Raw genomic sequence first — 17,242 nt, forward strand, 5'->3', positions numbered from 1 at the left:
CACGCACGCTGCGCACACATTCGTGTAGACGACAGCATAATTCGCTAGCCTTTCTAATGATGACGAAAAGCTGAAATCCTATCTAGCCTCTTACGTGGCCGGACAGAAAGCAGCAGCTGCTCATTTTCTGCTGATGGTCACGCCCTCAGAATGTAACTCTATTGATTTGCCGTAGCAGGAGCTGTAGGCTATTAAACTGGGGGAAATATCTCAGACCAGGAAAAGATGGCACATGGGATGAGGTGAGCAGAAACTATAATTGATATACAGTATAGAAGCTGCTCAAAATTAAAGGGCTGATAAAACGCTGGTAGATACGACACAGAATGTTATTCCTGGTGCGCCATTTTCACACTGCACTTAGCAGGGCTCAGCGAGTCGTGTTCAAACCCGCTCAAGCTCTGCCGTGATAGCAAGGCGCCTCGAATTTAGAAATGTTCTATTCGCGACCATCGTCTCTGTGATGTCAGAGAAGCGCCTCCAACCGGAGAGGGATTTTGTGCTATTTTGGTGGACTCCTTAATAAATACGCCGTCTCGGTGTCCTGAGCTTTGGGACACTCGAGAGATGACAGTGTGCACTCTAAAAACAGTTGGGTTAAAAATAACACAATTTTCAATCCGAAATGGACCGATCCATTACTTGGGTCAATTTGCCTCCGACTTTTTGGAGAAAACAACCCAAAAAATGTGTAGTTTTGCACAAAACAACCCAAAACATTGGACTGTTTTGTGCAAAACAATGCGAGAAGGTGGGTCAAATTGACCCAATTGGTGGATCAGTCCATTTTTGACCCAAAACGGTGTTATTTTTTTACCCAACTGTTTTTAGAGTATGTAAAACGTCAAGGCTCCCGAGATTAAACTCTTCAAGTTCCTGCCGAGCCTTAAGTAAAGGATGCACAATTTCCTTGTTTTTCTGCTGCTAATCTCCTCCTCCTTCTTTTTCGAATTTGCAACAATGAAAGATACACGTAGTCAAGTCTTTGTCTTACTCCCTTGCCGGCTCCTACGTCAGCACTTCCGCTCGGTGCGCCATCAGTGACCTTTTCACATTGAGCAAATGCAGCATCAAAAGAGCTTCATAGAGGTCGTTTTGCATTTTATATTTACTGCGTCACTTTCTAATCCTGAGAATGCTATTTTTGCCACTCCTTTTTTTTCAAAGAGCTTCAAAACTCTGCCTGGCAACAAGTGGCCAGGAAAATATTTGACATGAGCAGGAAACCATCCCAATTTACTGCACCGCTAGTAAGCTAACATACATTGCGCCCAAAAAGTTATTGAGAGATATTGAGGAATTATTTTTGGATCGACCTGAAAAGGATTATAGTGTGACCTTTACCGGTGAACTTGAGCATCTTCCCGAAGGATTTTAACTCATTCATTGCTAGACAATTTCAGACCCTCTTTTACTTTTAATGTTTGAAAAAAATGTGAAAACATATAAATAAGTTCCTGGGATTGAATGGCCGGACTGCGAAAAGACAAGTACATTTGTCAATGGCAGTGAATGAGTTAAGTATCAGGGTGTCATCGCTAATTGCAGCAGAAATGCAGAGAGACTGCAAAACTCTCCGAAAAGCATACAAGTGGCCCTTCCGTAGAAATGTCTCGGTCCATTTATGGACTAAGCACGTGAATTTAGCCATTTACCTACTAAACAGCACGATGACCAGGACTGTTAAAGTATGAACTGGTCGACTCATGGGTTAAGCAGCGGCCATTCAACTCCTATAAAGAGCAGCAAGCTGAAACATTGAACTGTTGGATTTGCGCATAAAAATAGTTTGGAGAAGGTAAAGTTATAGTGCATGTGAGTTTCGCAATGAAATTTCAACCCAAAGCAGGGGTCACCATCCTTTTTGAAAATGAGAGCTACTTCTTGGTTACAAATTAATACAAAGGTTTTTCAGTTTGATACACACTTCTGAAACAACAAATGTGCTCAAATCTCCTTGATTTTTTATGTTAATGAGAGGCGTCACTTTCTATCAAAGTTATAGTAGCACTCTACTCTATTTTAAGAATTGGCAAAAAAAATGAAACAAGATCCACTGTAGTTTTAATGGTACAGTAGTGATGGGGAAAATGAAGCTTCATGAAGCACTTGCGATATTTCCTAGCCTCTAGATTGTGCTGTTTGATTAAAGATAAAGTCTAGTGCAAAGGAAATTCATGACATTTCTTTACGCATCTTTAAACCAAGAGTGCCATCGAGAGGAGTCAAAAAAACGATCACAAGTGCTCCACGAAGCTTCATTTGTACATCACTACCCTACAGTGCCATTATTTGGAAAACATTGCTGACTGGGACGAACACTAGTGCCCTTGTCCTCTGTCTGATGCTGCAAATGTGTCTTTTTTGAAGCGTGCATATGCATGAATGCAGACTCAGCTCAGTTACATAATCCTGTGCCCAGCGTTCCACCTTCCATTGTGTCTCCTGTTCACCTTCCTCTTCCACCCCCACTGGTATCTCCACAAGGATTCCCTCTTTTTCCTCACCCTAGCCATGACTTTGTCCCCGTCAGATCCCTCTGTTTCGCGTTCAGATCTCCCGCTCTCCTGGTTCTCTCTTTTTTTTCCCTCCATCAAAAACGGTCGCATGTATCTGCTCCTCCCGATGGATAGGACGGTGCTTTGAATCCAAAGATGAAAGAGTTGATCCCATTATGAGAATCTTAATGCAGAACAACTGACGGGCGCCTTTTACACACACTTTGGAAAAGTTCATTTCACAGTGTGGGTCAACACTGAGGTGTCTCTAGTGCAAATTGAGTTTTAGTGTGATCATTCTCATTCAAAAGTGTGCGGTAAGCTCTTTCGAGGACAGGAATGTATCAGAAAAGTCATCCATACAGGATGTACCTAGGAATTCTGGTCATCGAGGTGCCTAATTTTCTATTCCAGTAGGCTATTCGTGAATGTGGGTGCTGTGGGAATATGGGACTAAAACTACTGATGGGAAAATGAAGCTTTGAATTTGTTTCATGAAACAGTTGTATTTTTTTGGGGACACTTCTAGATGGCACTGTTGGTTTGAAGCGGAAATCAACCCAAACGTTTTTTTTTTTTTTTTTTCAAGAATATGTTCTATGCAAGCCCACTAGTTGAAACAAGGCATTCTGATAAATATTGTGTTAAGAGTTAATCCACTCGTTTTAAGCCAACTCGGGGGGCGGCCATTTTGTCACTTCTGTCAACTGAAAATGACATCACAACTGCTCAGGGCTCAGGTAACGACCAATCACGGCTCGGCTACAGAAAACAGGTGAGCCGTGATTGGTCGTTATCTGGGCCCTGAGTAACTTCGATGTCATCTTCAGTCGACAGGAGTGACAAAATGGCCGCCCCCCTTAGATTGCTAAAAACAGGTGGATTTTGCATCTTAACTCATATTCCACAAGCACAATATTTATCAGAATGCCTTGTTTCAACTAGTGGGCCTGCATAGATCGTATTCTGGAAAAAAATGTTTGGGTTGATTCCCCCTTTGATTGCCTCTACATCAAACAAACAGTCCCAATGGGACCCGGACAGAGCTGTAATTAATAAACAAAGTAAATAAATAAATAAAAAATACTAAAGTTTAAAATCCAGTCGTAATATTTTGCAAAGGTATTTTTTTTTACCATAGTTCTTGTATCAAATGAGAGTAAAACACCATCAGTATAAATTGAACTTAGAATGACCCCCATAGAAACATGACCTCAATCTATCCACACTGTTTGAATTGGGTACTTGACTTTTCTGAGCCGCGGGCCCTGTACTGGGGAGACATTTTTGCAAAGACCCCCCCTCATCATTTTTCAGTCTATTAAACATACTGTAACGACCATGTGTACCCCTAAATGCCATAGGAATAATTAACTTTGAAAAATAAACCATTCCTATGGCATGTATACACATGGTAGTTACTGTGTATTTTTTTTTTCGGTTTTGCCTGCATCCCTTGATTTATTTAAATCTCTATCCATCTTTCAGTGCCAAGTGATGCACAAATAAAAAGTGGCTGATGCAGGGATGACATATTTCGTGATATGTAACAGTCATAAATTTGAATTCCAAAGTTAAAGTAAGGCAGAACAACTGGTTTTCCCGAGCAACAGTTTGACATTTTGTATGAAAGATATGTGACTTGTCCGACTGTACAAAATCCAAAAAGACTGACATTTTAGGTACCCGAGGAACAAGTGTTTCTCTCAGATACCTAAAGCTAAAGCAGATATTTATCTTAATGAAATGTAGAATAGAACAAGCAATCCTTCAATGAAATCATTGCCTCCAGGCTCAAAGGACCCCGAACACACTAAAGCTGAATGATGAGATTATTACAAAAAGAAAAAGTATACCCAACTCCTCAAAACACATTTTATGAGCTGTCATTTGAGTAAGAAAAACCACTAATCATAATTCAACAGGATGAGTCTGTCCAGTATCATTCACCTTTTGATTTCCATAAAAAAAAAAAAAATTTAAAAAGAGAAAAATGAATGATTAAATCAGGTCATCTCAGTTTCTGCCTCCATTAATGACAAACGAAAATGTGGTTACTTTGTTATGTTGTGGTTACAGAAAAAGTATGCTGGGAACAGGGTGTTCTCTGGTGTTACGAGATTCAACGTGAGCACAGCCAACTATCATGACACCCTGTTGGCAGTGAATGATCTACTAAGCTGCTCATGTACTGTAGTTGTTATGCAGTCAATGCAACATTCCTCTCAGCATTGTCTGTATGCAGTTCACATTAAGCAGTGCGGCGTGACAGTTGCCTATAAACTTATAATCAGCATCGCCGTGTCTTCAAAGTAGCATGACTGTTCAGAAATGGAGTTATGAAACGAAGGAAAATTGTTCCCTCAAAAGAAGGAAATCATTCCCTCAAAAGAATGTGGACGACAACGTCATTGTGTAGCGACAAAAGGATAGGGCGGAGTGCATGTGACTAAATTAACTTTGTGTCAGCTTCATTTGGGCTGTTCCTTGTGTAAATGAAATACACTGTCGGCGTGTGTGATGCATAAGAAATCTACCTGATGCCCTTGGCATCATGGTGATTGAGAGTCCGAGCCGCAGGCTGTGTGGTGTAACCACGCTGATCCAAAATAGCTCAATAGTCAAACCTGTAAGGTTGAAGTAGACATTCTGGTTCGGAATTATGGTTAAAGTGGAAGTCAACGCAAACATTTTTTTTCCAGAATATGTTCTATGTAAGTCCACTAGTTGAAATGGGGCATTCTGATAAATATTGCATTTGTGGAATAAGAGTTAATGCACTCGTTTTTAGACATCTGTGGGGGCAGCCATTTTGTCTTCTGTCGACTGAAAATGACATCACAACTGCTCACAACGACCAATCACGGCTCCGATTCAGAAAACAGGTCAGCCGTGATTGGTCGTTGTGAGCAGTTGTGATGTCATTTTCAGTCGACAGAAGACAAAATGGCCGACCCCCAGAGATGGCTAAAAACGAGTGCATTTTGCTGCTTAATGTATATTACACAAACGCAAAATTAATTAGAATGCCGTGTTTCAACTAGTGAGCCTGCTGGGAACCTATGCTTGTAAAAATATGTTTGGGTTGACTTTCGCTTTAAGGCCAAAAATGTATCTACAATTATATGCTTTAAATTCCAATTTGGAAATCTAATTTCAATAGATATCATGTGTTCAATATACCTACATATATGGTATTTCCATCACATAACTTTTTATTAACAGTACAGGTCAATAAGTAACGTGTTATAATTTTAACCGTTAAACAAAAAAAAAAAAAGAAATACCGTATTCTCCGTACTACAAGCCGCATCTATTTTTAAAAAATGAATGAAAAAAAAACATATAAATCAGATTCTTTCCTAACAGTGCCTTTTAACACGGCAGCAACTTTGCTGATTAAAACGGAACAGAATCAAGAGAAAATACACAGTAGTTATCGTCATGCAGTTTGTTATCTTATGTCCACCAGACTCCACCTTCTACTACATTCTACATACCATAATGCAATAACCTAGAGCATAGCGCCCTCGCTTGTTAAACTCCTCCACCTGCAGTCACACCCTGTTAATGGCAAATTTATTGTATTGAATTGTACTGTAATTCCGATTAGAGCGCCCCTAGCGGTGGAAGAAAAATCCACAGAATAGCCGCACCGAACTATAAGCCGCATGGTTCAAAACCTAGGAAAAAAATAGCCTGGAAAATACGGTAAGTTAAAACTGTTAATAAATGTTTTCCACAAGTCGAAGAAAAAAAAAATCCCCTGTTTTTGTGGTACAAACAAGGCTAAAGTAGAGAAAATATACTGTAAACCCAGAGTTAATCTTTTGATGCCAATTTAGCACTGCTGCACACTGAGCGATGCGGCTCAACGCAATTGAAATGTGGAGAAAAAATACAGTCGACTCACACCCGGCAAAAAACCTGTTACCCCTGGTGTTCTCATTGGAAAGCAATATTTTGTGGCACCGCGTATACTTCCGTATACGTTTTAGTGAACCGCAAACAACATTGCGCCGCTATCAAGGAAGGAGCGGATTAGCCTAGCATCGGAACTATACGGGTATTATAATACAAAGAGAGCAAAGGGCAAGAAAGGAAGGGTTTGGCCCCCCAAAAAATATAAACATGAAGAGTAGGAGTAGTGTAGTATTTTTTTCCTTTGTACTTGGCAAAAGGCAAAGGTATAAAACCTCATCAGATGAGTCAATACTGCTCTTTTCGAGGTGGACTGACATTAAGTCGTATTGACCCAAGAGCGCTGATCTGAAACTGATGTTCGTCCAGTCGACATATTTCCCAGCAGCGCTTGCCCTTGAGGAATCCTGCAATCAGCGCAGATGTGAATCCTTCCAATTCCGACTTGACCTTTCACAGCTAAACCTTGTCACGCATCCCAATTCCATTTATTCCCAGCCAGTGAAATATTAAAACCAAGGGAGATGACTGCTTTGAGCGTGTCCCCTCGCCATCTATTTTAATATGAACCATCAATGAAACATGGCTGTGGGGGGCGACGACGTAGCCTCAGCGTGGACCGACAACGAAAGTCGAAGCTCCGCGTGCTGTAAAACTCACCTCGCATGCTCCCTTTTGGAAAAGGAAAAAAAAAAGAATCAGACTCCAAGCAGGAGGGAGAGCAGATGGAAGGTAGTACACACGTACCCCATCTGCTCATTGTGTACCTAGCTCATCACATCTTCCGTCAGCCATTACTAAAACTCAAACAGACACCTAATAGTGAGAAATGGTTTCCTCACCATGCTATTTACAGAGTCTTTCTTGGATTAGTGCCTCTCGTAGTTCTCTCTCAAAGTGAAGCTATTTTTTTGTCTGACCTTTGACACCAGTTCCAAATACATACTGTCATCATTATAATGTACAAATGCTCTTTAATCCTCCTGTAAGGCAGTCAGGTTCCTTCCATCCGTTCACCGAATTTCACTTCACTCTGAATAATGGCTTACTGATGAAGAAGAAAGATAAAAACTTGAGATGAAAATGATTTTTTCTTTTTGTGACAAAACGGGCTTTCCATGTAAAATAAGGGATGTTCGATCCCACTTTTTTTGTCCTCAACTTTTGAGTACTCATTGATAACAATGCCAAGAAACTGATACCACAAATACTTTTGATACATAAAAGTTCTATTAAACCAGCGACAGGTCATTTTAAATAAAGACCTTTTGTTTTTTTCTGACAAAAGGAAGAAGAGTCACTCTATGATACAGAAGTGAAGTTCAAAATAAAACATAACTCACTCTGATTAAGGATCCATTTGTAATAAATTAACTAAAGTACACAATGAAACTGTCAACTGCTTGCGTTTTAGTCTTTGTTCAAAATAAATTGAAGCCGCAAAATAATACAGGTTCAACTTTTGATTGTTAAGCATTACACTATGAAGTTGGAAAATAGGGCTGGGCGATACGACTGAAAAATGTCTCACAATTTAAGTATTTATGTTAATATTTGAACCACTGTCATGCGTGATGTCGGCATACGCAAAAATCAAAGGGTTGACAGTAGCAACACCATACATGTCACTTGTTATCAAAGTTAAAATTACAAAATGGCCGCCCCCAGAGATGGCTAAAAACGAGTGCATTTTGCTGCTTAACTTATATACCACAAATGCAAAATTAATCCGAATGCCGTGTTTCAACGAGTGGGCCTGCTGGGAACATATTCTTGAAAAAATATGTTTGGATTGACTTCCGCTTTAATGTTAAAATGTTATTTTGCCTTTCTAAAGGCCCTGATAGACCAATCCGACGTCGGAGGTGAAGCGCCGTGGCATCTGAATGTTGCGTCTGTTTGGTGTAGTGGCCACCGTCGTAGCGTCGTGACACGTCTGTAAGCGTCTTCGGGGCGATTATGCGTGTTGAATCGGTGTCGCCAGTCGTGACATTTGGTCACTCTGATTGGCTGTTAGCTAGCAAATCAGAGCTCGGAGCACCAACGGGATGTGACAAGTGCGGATAAACGGTGAGCACGCCTCCGCTGCCTTAATCTTCTTACAAGTACAAGAGCGAGGGTTGAAAAAGTAACTATTTCACAATACTGTGTCAAGAACGTGAGGGTTTACTTCGCGTGTGAGTTCATCGTGAGCGAAGAATACAGCTGAATGCATTGTTTACGTTTTTATAATCCGTCCCCGGCCAACAGCTTTCTGGTTGGATTTTTCTAACCATGAGAAATGGTGACTACCGCCGCCGATGGTATGGAAGGGTATTACACCTTATGCATGCGCAGAAGGTACTTTAATGGTCGCTGTCTGTCGCTGCGGTGTGTTTTTCCAGCGTGACGTGCCGACAGCCGGCCGGACGCCACAGGGGGGTAAGCATCTGTCACTGTTGGCCAACGTCGTTTCGGCCTATCTAGGCCTTAAGGATTGCCACAATTTGACCCCACTATTTGTAATTCCATGATTATATACATATAATATTTCAAAATGTGAACAATTCTACATCATATCCCAGTAGGGATGGCGTTTGAGTAAATGAGCATGCATAGATAATCAAAACATAAAAGAACAAATGAAAGTCTTAATTGAAATTTGAATATAATTTTTTTGCCTTTGATTTTATTTATTCATTTTTTGGGGGGCATTTTTTTTTTTTAAACTTTTACTAGCCTTTAGTTGATTTTTCATCATACTGTTGACAGGTGAACATCCATCCCAGTCTCCAGTCTTATGCCGACTCCGACAGATTTGCTGCAACTTGAAACGCACATGATTGGTTTAAAGATCTTTTTTTTAGCGGTCCTGTCGTGTCAGTATTGTTAAATTACAACTGAAAGTTACTTTGTGCTTGACTGCAGCCTTATCTCTACGGTGCAGAGGAACCAAATATCCACTCACAGAAGCAGAGATTAGAGAAGAGACTGTGCCTGGGTTTCCTATTATTAGAGGAAAGGTTTGGTAGGAAAAAGCTCCGGGGAATTGCTGAGATTAAATTACACGGCCGAGCATTAAATCCAGGAGAAACTAGGATAAGATGTTTTTGTATGATATCTCAGCTGTTCCCATGCACAACAGGTAGATATTCTTTCTATTCAAGACATGCTTCTTTTACAGCCCAATAATTAATGCTGACACATGACGTAAAAAGATGATTAGTTTAAATCATTTTAGCGTTGGGATAAGTGATAAATGCAATGCAACACATATTTCATCGTGGATCTGAAAAGCACAAATAGTTGCATGTTGGACTGAGCCACTCTACTTTGAAAGCTCTGAATAGATGTTCACTTGCGAGTTTTTAAAACTATGTGAATGCCATTTGGTTGAGCTGGCAGCAAGTGGATGTTGTTGTTTTTTTTTCCCAGAGCTTTCTCAAGAAAATCACTGCCTGCTCCTGGAAGAAAAACAAAGAGAGCAATGTGACTAAGCAAAAATAAACCTGCCAAGTTATGGCCCAAGACAATCAGCCGGCTGAATTATGCTAAAAGGTTCAACAGCGCCAAGGGGAGCTGGATGCACTTTTTTTTTTAGGTCATCCAATTCATTTCCTATAACACGGAAAGTGATTTGGCCTAGTGAATAGTTTGTTAGTACTACTAATATAAAGACATATGACCAGTGGAAGACATAAGAAAAGAATCATATATATTTATAATGTAATATACTTAGTTGACAAACAAATAAATCCAGGAAACTGTCCAAATTCTGTAAAATACAACACGTATCCAACGAATGTGTAAGATACATATTGACGTTATGAGACGGCTGCTGCGGATATCAGACTGCTGCCGTTAAATGCAGCCTGACACGATCATTAAATATTTTTTTCAGGCTAATGGAAAGAGTGGAGGAAAAGAGAAAACCTCGTGACAGTTCAAAGCAGCCCCTAATGCATCTTGACACCATTACCTCCTTTTAGAAGCTCCAGAAGATTGAGATCACAACAGGGTAAACATTATTCCGTTAAAGGAATTTTTCATTTATTTATCTTAGGTGAATCTCTGGCTTTGGACTTCAACCAGCTGTCAGTGTAAGAAAAACTAAAGGAAATGGTTGTCATAGCTACGAGGTTCGCCTGACATGTATTTGTGAAAACATATTTGTATCTCCCTGCTTTGTCTGCGTCAGTTTCTGTCCGAGTACACGCCTGCTTTTCAAGCTTCTCTTCATGCCTTTGTTTGTATTCGTGCCTCGTCACGTGTTACGTCAGCAGGTGTGAGGGAAGAATCGTTCCCTGTGCTGTATTTGCATATCCCTCGTTGACAGGTGGGCGGGTCGTTTGGGGAGGGGGCGGGGGGTCGGTTCGTTGCAGAGAAGCAAGGGCTCTCCTAAGATGACGCAGACACCCTGCAAGGTCTATTTTTAAACCTATTGAAGCGTGCGCTGCACCCTCTCGGTACTCTAACCTTCAACTGTGCCTGCAAACCAAAACAAACACACTAAGCGAGAGAGTGAGAGAGTGGAGAAAGTAAGCAATGGCAACAAAGCTGTCTTTTTAAGGCTTGTGCGAGCAATGAAATATGGATTATGACTCCATGGTGGATTGATGCGGTGCTTTTAGCCTGAACGATTGTCAGCCGCGGAATACTGGCAGGTCAGAATGGATGATCCCCACTAAAATGACTTGGCAGCACTTGAAAGCTGCGAATGACTAAAGTTCTATCCTGGACAAACACGGAGCAGCCTGTATTCATTTAAGTCTCTCAGCATTCGGGTTTTATCAGTGGATAACACAGGCTAGTGTCGGGCCTTTTAGATCCTCTTTATCTTTGCTCATGGTCATGTATTTTTAATCAAGTGTGCAGCTCAGAGATTTGCAGTCATGCTTCCCGCTCACGTGGCGATGTCTTTGGCTCACACACGTGCCAAAATGCAAAATCACATGCAGGTGTTAACCTCGTTCACTTTAATGAATTCAGGTCCATCTAATCCAGAGAATTGAATTTTTTAAAGAGGATGTATGACACTGTTCAACAATGTTTTACTTTTTTTTTTTTTTAATTCATTCACTGCCAGACGTTTTTAGACCCTCTTTTGCCCTAATGTTTGAAAAAAATTGAAAAACATTTAAATAAATGACTGGGATTGAATGGCTGCACTGTGAAAAGACGAGTAAATTTGTCAATGGCAGTGAATGACGAGTAATGTAAACTTTTCCGGATTTTTTTTTTTTTTGTGCTGAATCTGAATCTGCCCTTTTTCCATCAGGTTTTCATTATAATAATCGTCAGCATAACATGCCACTAATTTAATGTGTAATATACTAATATGTTTAGTAATATTCATGAATTAAGATATCGGTTCAGCAACAGGTGGAATTTCTTTCTGAAATGTCATAGCTACATGGTAGAATCTGTATTGCTCAAGTTTTTAATAGGTCTTAAAGTGTAAGTCAACCAGAACATTTTTTTTTTCAAGAATATGTTCTATGCGAGCCCACTGGTTGAAACAAAGTATTCTGTTAAATATTTTGTTTGTGGAATAAGAGTTAATCCACCTGTTTTTAGCCATCTCTGTGGGCAGCCATTTTGTCACTTCTGTTGACTGAAAATGACATCACAACTACCCAGGGCTCAGGTAACGACCACGGCTCATCTTTAGAAAACAGGTGAGCTCTGATTTGCTGTTTTTTCAGACAGAAATGACTAAATGGCCTAAAAACAGGTGGATTTTACTGTTTAACTCATATTCCACAAACGCAATATTAATCAAAATGCCGTGTTTCAACTAATGGGCCTGCTGAGAACATCCATCCATCCATTATCTGTACCGCTTCTCCTCACAAGGGTCGCGGGGCGTGCTGGAGCCTATCCCAGCTGTCTTTGGGCAGTAGGCGGGGGACACCCTGAATTGGTTGCCAGCCAATCGCAGGGCACACAAAGACAAACATCCGCACTCACAATCACACCTAGGGGCAATTTAGAGAGTCCAATCAACTTGCCATGCATGTTTTTTGAATGAGGGAGGAAACCGGAGTACCCGGAGAAAACCCACGCAGGCATGGGGAGTTCATGCAAACTCCGCACAGGGAGGCTGGAGCCGGGATCGAACCCACGACCTCTGAACTGTGAGTCGGACGTGCTAACCAGTCTTCCACCGTGCCGCCCCCTGCTGGGAACATATTCTTGAAAAAAATATGTTTGGGTTGATTCCCGCATTAAAAACAAAACATTTTAATATCTCAAAAACATGTGCTGGAAAAAAAAAGTAAAGCCATCTTTGAAACCCATGTCAAAAATACATTTTAGGATACATAACGCCATCTCTGTTTACAAAAAGTTGGGTCTTTATTGTGCCTGGCTAGTCCATTAGGTGTGACTTTCAACAACAAAAATGTTTTGCTATCTGCTTATATCCGAAAATGTGCCTGAGTGAGCCATTCTCTGCTTCTGCCTTACTCTTACGTAACAGTGAGCCCCATTTACCGAATAACTGCCCCCACCCTGACTTTCTCTGCCCATGACATTATCATCAATTGTGTTTGTTGTGTGCCACATACTGTGCACACAGTGTCGTGAAGTGCTGCCTCAAAAAGCGAAATTGCTTTGTTGTCTGCTGAAATTTTTATGAAACTAGAACGAAAACAAATAGGGTGCGCTGCTCTATTTTCATTGATAAACAGGGCTAAAAGCAGCAGGCTAAAACACGTGTCAAAATAGCGGCCATGTTGGCAGGGGCGACTTTCCCATCAAAAGCAATGGACGGACATACTTGGCGGCCATGTTAGCAGGGAGAGTCTTTTTTTCCAGTCGAGCAGTGTGCTCCATTTGGCTCAATTTATTCAAGACAATCAACAGAATTCTAAATGATGTATTAATCAATGAATTGGTTACCACGCTCGCCCATATTAAATTTGCACATTACATAGTGATTGAAAAACAACTCCCTATTTTGAAATATTCACCCATCTTGCATGAAAATCCAGTTTTCAACATTCTCCCGTGCACACTGACAATGACAGGTGTTATTCCTACAACTCCAATCAAAATACGCTCAAGTTTCCGTTGGAATTTGAATTGTGGCCCTGGGTTCTCATCAATCAGCTCCAGCAGCCAAGTGGCAGCCAGATTGCGACAGATGCGACGGGACGTAACAGAAACATCAGAAGTATATTTTTTCAGATTGCTCCTACAACGCCATTTAATTCACATCATTGACCAGTATAACACGGACATGACTCGATACATAGAAGCAATGGCATTCCCATACAGTAATATGCAAAGTGAAAAAACATGTTTTTTTTCCATTCTAAAGAACATAAATGATCTGTAAGGCTTTTAATATGAGCACAAAGATGCCACAAGGATTTAAAACCCTCTTCAAATTTGCATATCCAGTCGTGCAGAGTATCCCGACTGAATAGCGAAAGGAATTGTTTGACATTTCAGGAAATATGCTTATTTGCTATCTTGCCAGTAGTAAAATAACAACAGATGCCGCTCTCACTTTGGAATGGTGAATGTGAAGCGACAGCCACTTGGCTAAATGACAGCATTAGAAGACTGTAAAAAAATAGCTTGCCACTGTCTAATTAATTCTAGCCAGGAAATGTTCCCAAAGGATTATAGACGTGGAGGTGGTGTTGATCCAGGGGTCTGCAAATTTAAGAAGTTTGACTGCAAGAAGAATGAATGAGTGTGATATAGATGGCTGACTATTCAAATCTCTTTTTTTTTTTTTTTTTTGTACCGTTGTCCACACATATGTTCCCCAAATGTTGCCACGGTTACTAAAATATGGCAAGAGTTTGGATGTGGATGAATTACAATCCAGTACACGTTTAGCTTTATTTAAAACTGAAATCATTTTGGGTAGTTTTGTTTGTATATGTTTGATTTATGGCTTTCAGTGGATTCATTAAATGTCAGAGATCTTTTACTAGGACACCTGGGAGCTGTTTTGAATTGTGAAAATTTGCATAATGTCTCCTTTAAATATTTAATGTACCAAAATGTCACTTCCGTGGTTGTAGATACGTATATAAACAAAGAAGTGAATGAAAGCTCAACTATACGGAATTAGTTTCATAAACCCTCTATTGACGATGACAACATGAACGAATATATCTGGGTGTGTTTTGCCCCCAGATTGGTCAAAACAAGAAATGCATTAGATTGAATATTGCATGCAGTGGTTCATGGAAGTAGGAAAAGGTATATTTGATGAAAAGATGCCCAAAAGCTCAAACAATTTTTGGGAGTTTTAACTGCTGCCATACTATACGTGAGACGTATGCCTTTTTGGAGGAAAGCTGACAACTAAAGACGGGACCCGGCCTATTACACAAAACACAGTCATGACAATTTCAGCCCTCACCATCACGAGTTCAATGTCAAAAAGCAGCACTGAGCAAAGTGCTACCTACCTAAATTAACTGGTTAGTTCTCATATGTGGTACACTATTTTAAAATACTTTTTAATGTCTAAGAAGCTAATGGTTAAAGCTAAAAGGTTTCTTTACAATACCGTGTTCTATTTAGCCCCACTAGTTTAAACACGGAATTCTGATTAATATTATGTTTGTGGAATATGAGCTAAGCAGTAAAATTCACCAGTTTTTGTCCATCTCAGGGGGCGGCCATTTTGCCACTTTCTGTCAACTGAAAACCAATCACGGCTCAGCTTCAGAAAACAGGTGAGCTGTGATTGGTCGTTACCTGAGAAAAGTAAATGACCGCCTCCGGAGATGGACGGATTGCATTGTCTGAAAGATATTTCAAAGCCAAAACCTAAACAGTGCTACATTGAATTTTGTTGGATGTATAGATTAGCATTCGGTAACAACATTAGCTTTTGATAACTAGCACATACTTGGTTGCTCAGGGGGGGATTTGGGGTGGGAGGGGTTGATTTATGCTTTGTGATTTGTCCCACATACTCACAGTGTAGTACGTAACGTCCTCGGGTAAAAATGCTTCTATCATCTTTACATTGCTCCATTTATTTCTTCTCCAGGTTGACACTGCAAGAAAGGTGTTGTGTGCTATTAGCCCACACATTTGCTTGCCAATTTCAAAACAAAAAATACATATAAACACAATTAAAATATGCCCTGCTTCCATAAAGCATTTGAATAAATGTTGAAACGCCCTAAGACAACAAAGACACATCATGAATTCTCTCTCTGTGATGGAACAGGTGAGTGAGTACACACACTGGAGAAAGACAAAATGGAGTCACAGCAAGGGAAACACCCCTAACCTTGGGAGTCTCCCTGCTGGTGCGCCCCCACACCATCTGTTGGCCTTTTGGTCCCAGAGATGCTCATGCTCATGGGAAACTGCGCATTGTACTGCAAGTCTGCCCTGCATATTGTTTTTCATTAGGACCGCAAGGCCTTGAAAAAAGGTCCTGTTGAAAAAGCAACAACTTGAGCTGGGAACAGAAATTGTTTGCTCGTCTGCTCCAATTGATTACAGCAGTGAGCACAAAGCAAAATGGAGCTTTGAGAAAAGCAATTCATGCTCTTCTCAGGCATCAAACATTTTTTTTTTTTTTTAGACATAGAAGACAGTATAATCAGATGAGTGAAATTAGGAAAAGGCACTGTGCTAATGAAAACTAAAACTTTGGTTCTTGGTTTTAATTTTATGTTTTTAGGTAACTGTTAGGAATTCCTCAACAGGGAAAAGTATCCACAGTGGAATTCCTACGCCTTGCTTCTTGGAATGTTTGCAGGTGATAGTGTCCAAATGAAATTAAAATACAGCAAACCTGTCTTTGTGCAAAAACTATGGTTGAGTGGAAACAGTAGCGCATATAATAATGCTTTGCTTGATGGAAATAGCAATTTATCAGCTAATGGCTGTTCAAATTCACACCTCATTAACATGCTTGTTAGTTTATGATTTCGCAGTAATACAATATTTAAACACTGCTCTAAAAAGTAGAACATTCCAGTTGAAAATTACAGAGTAATTAATTGAGAACACAGCGTGCTTCCGCAAAGAGCTTTTATTTACTCAACTGCAAAAAGGGAGGCGGCAATTTTATTTGTCTTCCATGGATGACACAGCATCTGCATTAGAGAAGTGTAACTTTCATTGTGCCAAGGCACTCCAAGAGAAAAATCTCATGGCACAGCACCAGCAAAAATACTGTTAAAATAATGATCTGGCCTCAATTTACTCACAAATTGACATACTCTGTGTCAAATCTGTCAGGCAGACTCTAAAAGCGTGGACTCAGATGGTGTTTTAAGCAAAAAGCATTTATTAGAAAAAATACGCAAGACCGACAAAGTGCAACTAAAAGGCGCTGGTATGGCAAAACCAGGAAAACGAGAACAACCAAAAACGCTTGCAAGAAAAGAAATAACGAAAATTGCTTGTCGTAAAAGGACAAGATCACACCAATTCCAAAAAGTTCAAACGAGGGTAGCTTTAATAACACAAGATACAATACTTACTATGGCGAAAAACTTGAGTCAACGAAAGGAGCAAAATACATGGCGAAAACATGAGAGGACATCTAGAAAATTCAATACTTGGTGCTATGGTCATGAGCAAGCAGAGGAATAATCCGACAAGGAGTTGTCTTCTTGGCAGTCCTTAAATAGTCCATTGATTAAGATTACGAACAGGTGCGCTGCAGGGGATCCACCTACTGCCCCTACTGGAGCAACCGGGAACAACAGAAACAAAAAAATGACCATAACAAGAACAGACCATGACAAAACATACACACGCACCTAAATACACACACATTTGCAGTCACACATTTCGGTAGTGACTGCAACATTTCAGTAGTGACCATATTGTTGCTTGCTTTTGCA

The 17,242-nt window shown here is 40.3% G+C and overlaps 1 long non-coding RNA gene across 8 annotated transcripts in view; it reads right to left on the reverse strand.

Moving 5' to 3' along the window:
- Positions 1 to 16,987, reverse strand: part of LOC147129566 (uncharacterized) — a 36,573-nt gene extending 19,586 nt beyond the window's left edge. For 3 of the 8 annotated variants that reach the window (XR_015082596.1, XR_015082598.1, XR_015082597.1), the window contains exons 1-2: positions 16,877 to 16,987; positions 15,351 to 15,430 (exon numbers count right to left, since the gene is read on the reverse strand). This is a non-coding gene — a long non-coding RNA (uncharacterized LOC147129566). Of the gene's footprint in view, positions 1 to 9,725; positions 9,863 to 13,609; positions 14,085 to 15,350; positions 15,431 to 15,669; positions 15,820 to 16,435; positions 16,740 to 16,876 lie in introns of those variants that run through there. The other 5 variants (XR_015082600.1, XR_015082594.1, XR_015082599.1 and 2 more) reach the window with 5 other exon arrangements.
- Between the last annotated feature and the right edge of the window lie 255 nt (positions 16,988 to 17,242).

The sequence above is a fragment of the Filicampus tigris genome, chromosome 19, assembly GCF_054856515.1.
Source record: "Filicampus tigris isolate MCC_2025a chromosome 19, RoL_Ftig_1.0, whole genome shotgun sequence".
Classification (NCBI taxonomy): domain Eukaryota; kingdom Metazoa; phylum Chordata; class Actinopteri; order Syngnathiformes; family Syngnathidae; genus Filicampus; species Filicampus tigris.